This window comes from Halyomorpha halys, unplaced genomic scaffold, assembly GCF_000696795.3.
Source record: "Halyomorpha halys isolate HHAL.00 unplaced genomic scaffold, Hhal_1.1 Scaffold135.1, whole genome shotgun sequence".
Classification (NCBI taxonomy): Eukaryota; Metazoa; Arthropoda; class Insecta; order Hemiptera; family Pentatomidae; genus Halyomorpha; species Halyomorpha halys.
Genome location: NW_027113702.1, coordinates 562,345 through 569,513, shown reverse-complemented (window position 1 = coordinate 569,513; position 7,169 = coordinate 562,345). Strand labels below are relative to the sequence as shown.

The 7,169-nt window shown below is 26.6% G+C and overlaps 1 protein-coding gene across 1 annotated transcript in view; it reads right to left on the bottom strand.

The window, feature by feature from the left end:
• Window positions 1-7,169, bottom strand: part of br (broad-complex core protein) — a 285,943-nt gene that overhangs the window by 231,140 nt on the left and 47,634 nt on the right. The window lies entirely within an intron of this gene.

The window sequence follows — 7,169 nt, the reverse complement described above, 5'->3', positions numbered from 1 at the left end:
AAAGCAATATATTTTACTTGTGAAAGAAATATATCTTATTTCTATAAAGAATGTTAACAAGAAAATAAATTCGAAAGATTTGAAAGGTTCAAAATTTCAAAAATTCCTTTCCAATTCGAACAATAATAACGCGCGCCCCCCTCCCAATTGCTACCAACCCCTTACATAAGAACCAGTATCTATGAATACGAGTCGATAACTTTTAGATTTCCCCAAAATATACTTAGGCAAACCAATAGATTGTAAAATCAACTTTCTATTCTCTGCTAACTGAAAAAAAAACTTAAAAAACCAGGTGATCTGTTTCACTTAATACAAGATAATATTTATTAAGCATAAAAATTAGTTGATTTAATAGTTTATATTAAAATACTTTTGAAATAATATAATAAATTCCTTTATTAATTTGAAGCGTTTTCAGTACAAGTAATAAATTTTTATAAACTTTAACATCAATCTATTAATATTGTTAAAATAAATTGATGTTTTTTTCTCCTGAATAAGTGGTGTTAGTAAATTATACCCAAAAAATATGAAAAATGAATGTTCTAAAAGTTTAGAAAGCTCATAACTTTGAAACTCATAGACTTTAAGTGTCTGTGTTTTTTATAAAATATCTTGATGAAAGTAAGTAGTGCTTGTCTACTATCGGCACAAGGATTCTAATAAGAGAATATAAACATTTATAAATTAACTAAAAGCCATATTTAATTGTTGATTAAGATAGAACCATAGATTCTTTAATTTTTATGATTATTGATAAATAATTGCGTAAATTTATCTAGGTAGTCTAAAGTAGATAATAATAAAAAACCATAAAGAAAGCAATCAGGAAAGATTGGGTGGTCTCCGCTTTTCCCATTCAAATCGTATTATACTGTTTTTTTCTTCTTTAGTTATTTATAAAACTATTTAAAATAAATTACCAATTTGACATGTACATTTTTTTTTCATTGTTTATAGTTAAAATTAATTTTTTTTTTATTGTATGCCAAGGTATCACAAGTCTATAAAAATTAACAATTTTTTTTTACTTTTTATTGCAATAAGCATTTGGAATAACATCGCGCGGACTTTTCGTAATATTTTTTTGTAGAGCAATCGTGTTTCCCTCTTATTCATGAGTGGATTCCTAAAAAAAACATGGATATAGGTGAAAAAGTTAAGTGCTGACATTTGAGTGCACTTAATATCTGTATCTTCGATATGACTCCCTGCAGGCACCATTGAGGTCACCTCTGCCCTGCATAAAAACTGCACTCAGGGGAGGCCCTTGATGATCGGTGTTTTTGTTCCTAGTGAAAAGACTGCAAATGGTCAACAACAAACCATTGAGTGCACTCAATTACCGAAGAGCCTATTGGAATGGGACTGATTGGACATCATGGAGGTAAAAACTCTAGTGATGGAAATTGCACCCCTATTGTCCTACCGTTGCAAGCTGGTATATTTACTTCAATAGCTTATTGAGATCATTTTTCTTTTATCCTTTGATATTTTTTTTTATCTGTATTGATATAGCATAAGACTTAATCTATCACCTATAGGCATTATCAATCTTTTTATGCTAAATTCATATCGGAAAAATAATCAAGTATTTTTGTAAGTTGGCAAAAAATTCAAACTGTTTAAAGTGAAGTGATCTTTTTTGTCCATTAACAAACAAACATTGTTTTAATATTCCTATTTTATTAAAAAATGCTTCAAATCAAAATGTATAATATTATAATTTGGATAATTTATATTTCAGTTGGGATGTACTTCACTGAAACGTTTAATAAAGTTCAAATCGGTAATTATTTACCCAAGAATTATTTGGGTATGCATTTGCATAGGGTATCATCAGATTTAGTATTCTTAGTTAAAACACTTGAGTATGATGATGATTTGATAAAGTTAGATGGATACGAAGGAACTCTAAAATTAAATAAAACTTCGCTGATAAAGAACTAATTAATAAGAAGGATGAGTAAATCGGAGTTTTGTTAACCGGAACACAACAGAGAATTTAGTGAACTATAATAAATAAATATAATTGAATTGATAGCATTGTGGCGAATCGAATAGTCATGTAACGTTGCATGGCTTAGTAAGGAATGAATCCCTTAAAAGTAAAAAAAAAACGCTGAGTCGACTGGTAAAAATTCGGACGGAAACGTAGGTGGGAGGATTTTGTAAAAGCTGATCTAGTTGGTTTAGGTTTGGATGGCGGTTGGTAGAGTGCCTTGTGTAGACATCAATTAGTGGTATCAGTGTCGAACTTTGAGGTTTGACAGACCTTTGATTTATTTGTTTAAAACTATTTATTTAATCTTATAATTTCATTTTAAGGTTTCTTTAATTTAAAATTTATTAATATAATAGCTATTCAAAAACTAGGAGTCATGTTTGCCCATTTTGCCTTACTTTCTTATCCGTTATTTCTTTTATCCGTGCACTTAAAATTAAATGTAAGTATACATATCAGTTTTTTTTACTTGGTCAATATTTACATTTTTTTTATTAAATTTATTTTAAGAATTTTATAAATTTTCATCTATAGGTAGCGTTTTCATTTTCTTTTTAAGCTTATCATTCTGGTACTTAAAAATTAAATTTTAGTAATTATCTGTATGAAAAGGCCAATATGATTATTAGTTCCTCTGAAAAAATAGCATTAAAACTTATAAAGAAAAAATTAATTTTATTTTCTAGATATAGATGAAAATAAATTTAGCAGCCCATCGTGGTGTGCGAATACCGACACCGATATCGCGTGTACGATATCTTCAACCTTGAAAGAGACACTATTAACTAGCTTTCTCATGTATCAGATGTTTAAATTTATCTTGCGGATGTTTTAGAGAAGTTTAAAGTTATAATGTAAGACTTTCAATCTACCTCCTTTACATATATAACATACTAAAATAATTAACTATGTAATATCAAAGTATTAAAGTTGAATGTTATTTGACTGACTACCTGGACAAAAACCGAGAAAATATTTTAATCTGTTAAATTGTACTTTTCTTATGTTATAACTTAATCAACTACAAGTTTTCATATCTCTTAAGATAAAAAATTAATTTAATTTTTTTTTTTTTTATGATATGATTAGCATGTTAGTTACATGAACTAATGTAAAATGAAATTAATTAATGAAAAATAAATTGTAGAATTATAACTTTAGTACGCCCACAGCGAAACGGCTTTTGTAATTTTTAGACGAATTATTTGATTCGTTTTAATGTTTTTTTTTTTTTATTACAAGTTAAAATTTTATTACATAGCAATATATTTTTATTTTTTGTACAAACTCATTACTGATCACATTGCGTGATCATGAAAGATAATGTAATACAAACTTCCTTAAATCTGTGTAATATTATGTCCCAGTTATAATTGACAATCTTAGTCAAAACAAATGATTTTGATGACAAAAACTGGTCGCTGATTCTTTTCATTTAAATACCAACTTGTTTCAAGTCAAAGCATTGCGGCATATTTGGCTAACAGTATATCATTCTTAAATGTCATATGCTTATTTTATAACAATCAAGATTTTTAATGTGATTATAAAACAAAAAAAAATAATGGGTTTTAACGGTTGAAATATTTCAGTGTTCAGAAAAAGATCAAAATATAAAAATCTTTTATTTATAAATTAATCCACTTGTAATCCATTTTTTAAAATTAAAAAAACATTTTTGAATTCATATCTTTTAAGGTTTAAAAATCAATTCTCTTTTTATTACAAACAAATCCAATGAATTCCAGTGGAAATTAATGAGATTGCTTTTAATATAAAAAAAACAAATAATTATTTAATAAATATGAATCAAACAAAATAACACCTTAAAAACTTAAATAAAGCAACATTTAAAACTTTAAGATAGAGAATTTGTAGAACCTATTTGACATATATTTAAAAAAATCTTATTTTTATCAATTGTTTATTTATTATAAAAAATTATAATGTTTGATTTTATTGTTCTGATTGTCATTTCTACAAAGTTGTATTTTTTAATTTAATTTATGATACGAATGTAATTAATTGGTGCTGAATAGCCTCATAAGTAAACAAAAAGACTTACTCAAAGGTTTTTTATGGTATTGAACACTGAATTATGTTAATATTATTCTGGTTAATTAACTTCAAACTTAAATACATTATTATGTAAAGGTCACATTATCACATTGAATTGTATTCAAATAAAGATAATAAAACAGTCCTATTTAAAAATAATATATATTATTGTTATTCTATAACCAAATTAAAAATTTGTTCGCGTATTGTGCAGTGCGTAAGCTTTCTATTCAGATCCTGTGACCGTCAAGAACGACAACTTTCGGTAGCAGTATCGAAAGTCGCACGATGCCGTTACAAAGACTTGCTAACGGTCCAGCTAGTTGATAAAACCCTAAACAGATTCTACATAAAGAAAAGTGGACAGCGAATATGGCAAACCCCAAAAGTGCGAAAACCGGTCCACACGAGGTGACCTATATCCGGGGCTAGAGTTCCCTCTGGTGACTATTCGCAGGCTAGCTAGAACCAGCCTTCTGGGAGGTCCTGGGGGTGGGGATCAGCCGATTTTAAGAGGACCATAGTCTGGTAAAACATTTTACAACGGAATGTGAGTAAGAGATAATTGTATATGAGTTAGTATTAAGTAGTTTCTATAATAATTCTTTTTACATTTTTTTTTTTTTTTTTAATTAAAAGGCATTATTAAAAAGGCACTTCTTAAAATTAAATATCAACATAAGGCGTTGTTATTTTTAATTAAAAGTAAATAATTTGTTTTGTTTTTTTCATTTTATAAAATAAAGTTTAAATAAGAAAAATATCTCTTAAAAAGAAAATCTTCATATATATGTTTCTAATTAATATTTTATTATTAATTCTATTTTTAAAAGTCTTATTTTTCAGATCCATGTAACTAATTTTATTATAAAAATATTGACCTCTTGACTTCTTTTAAGCCAATCTGGATTATTTATATAACCTTTTTGAATAATAGAGAAATAATTATATCAATAAATAAATTATTAAAACATATAATTTTATTGGTATAATGAAGACTTATTTTGAAAATGGAAATAAATAATATAATATAATAATAATCGTGTTGTTTGTTTAAACACCATGAGCGTTCATTAAGGGGAATTCAATATTTTGTTATTAGATAGGGAATTTTTTTTTATAGGTAAATACATCTCATGGTTTCGTATACAAAAAAAAAAGTAAATTAATTTTTACGAAACCAATATCGGGAAACAGGGAGTTATTTGCGAATCAGTAAAACAGAAACAGTTTGAAGCAGACAAAGGTTATTATCGCCTGGGGGAGTGTACATTCGCTTCTTCAACTCTTTTTTTTTTCGTCAGGGGATAGATTGAGCGAAAGGAAGACCTAAAAATCTAAAAAAGAAAAAGAAACGAATAAAAAAATAAACAGTTAAAGGAACAAATTGAAAGTTTAATCCCTGAGAAGTCCTGGGAACGATTTACTTTGGCTATAGAAGGCCCACTTTGTGTACCTTTTCTGTGCAAACAGTTCAGATTAAAGTCCCGCCGACATCAGAGAACCTGGTTCTCGAGGTGCGTCCTCCGGATGACCCCTCAGGGCAAACATTTGCCTTGCGGATACGGCATGATACGGGGAGGTCATAGCCAGGCCCGATCTTGAGGATTGTCGGTATCAAGTCTTCCAAAATTCTCTGAAAACTAAAGTAAAAATACTTCAAAGAGACGTATCTATTTGAATGAGGGCTTTAAATAAAGTTTTATAACCGTATTAATATTATAAAATCAGACACTATACAATGGAATCATACATTTACGGACCGTTATGTCTTTGAAATGGAATTATTTCTCGGCAATAAGCAACATTTATTGAGTATTTCAAAATTATTTACAAACTGAACTATTATAGATTATATTACAAATTAAAACTAATAATCCCTCGGTATAATACTGAAAACTTTTATAGATTACTGTACTAATATTTCACCATTTTGAAAGACTAGAGTCTTCATGGGCTAATTTAATTTTATTTAAACTGTTTCGCTGCGTCGAGTGATGAATTATATTTTATTTATCAGGAATAAAGTTATAAATTATAACCGAAATAAAAACAAATTTCACATTCATAAATAGTTGAACCGTATTTCAGGTTTTTTTATTAGGAGAATGTTATAACTTATTACACATTTATTACTGTTCTACTCGACCCACGGCAGTGTCGGCTCTTGCTTAATCCGCTTTTTCTCAAAATATTTCTTTAATAGTTTAGAAAGTGTCTAAATTTGATGTTAGATAGCTAACAAAAAACAACATTAACTTGTAAAATTTTACTTTTAATATATATAATTTTATTAATACTGGAAGTAAAAAAATTAAAATATCTTTTTTATTCAATCAGGAGTAATAATATATTTATATTTATTTTATTTCATATTTCTAATTTATGAAAAATTAAAAAAAATACAACTTGTTAGTGTTGTATCTATCTCTTCTGTGTAGTGGATTTAATTTATTAAAAGCTTCTAAATTGTCGTTCTAATATTGTATATTGATTTTTGTTTTAATTAAAAAGGGGGAAGAAAATCTAACGGTAAAATTCTAATTTTAATTATAAATATAATTGATAAAATAAAAATAGTTCTATGTTTTCACTCAATAGAACAATTAATTATAATGAAAAAACGAGATGACGGCTTAGATCTCAAAGTTATAAACCAATATAAAAAATATAAGATTATAAACTTATAGATTAACATAATTTCGGCTCAACAATGTATTAAGCTATTAATAATCATAGGCATAATATAGGTTTAGAAACTAAAATAACATATTATAGTACACAAAACATAAAACTATTAATATTGATGGTTATATGATTTTTGACTCATTATATTATTTAAAACAAAAACAAAAAAATTATAAATTGATGTTAATTTATAATATTAAATTTGCAAATAACTTTTCTTTCATATTTTTAACATTTTTTCTATAATATTTTAAATTGATTATTTATATTTCTATTGTTATTATTTTAAATGTTTCTATTTATATTCCATTTACACTTCTTAAATTATGTTTTAAATTACTTTTAATGTGTTTCTGATAATTTCAATGATTGGTTAAATTATTTATAGGTAAATACATCTCATGGTTTCGTATAC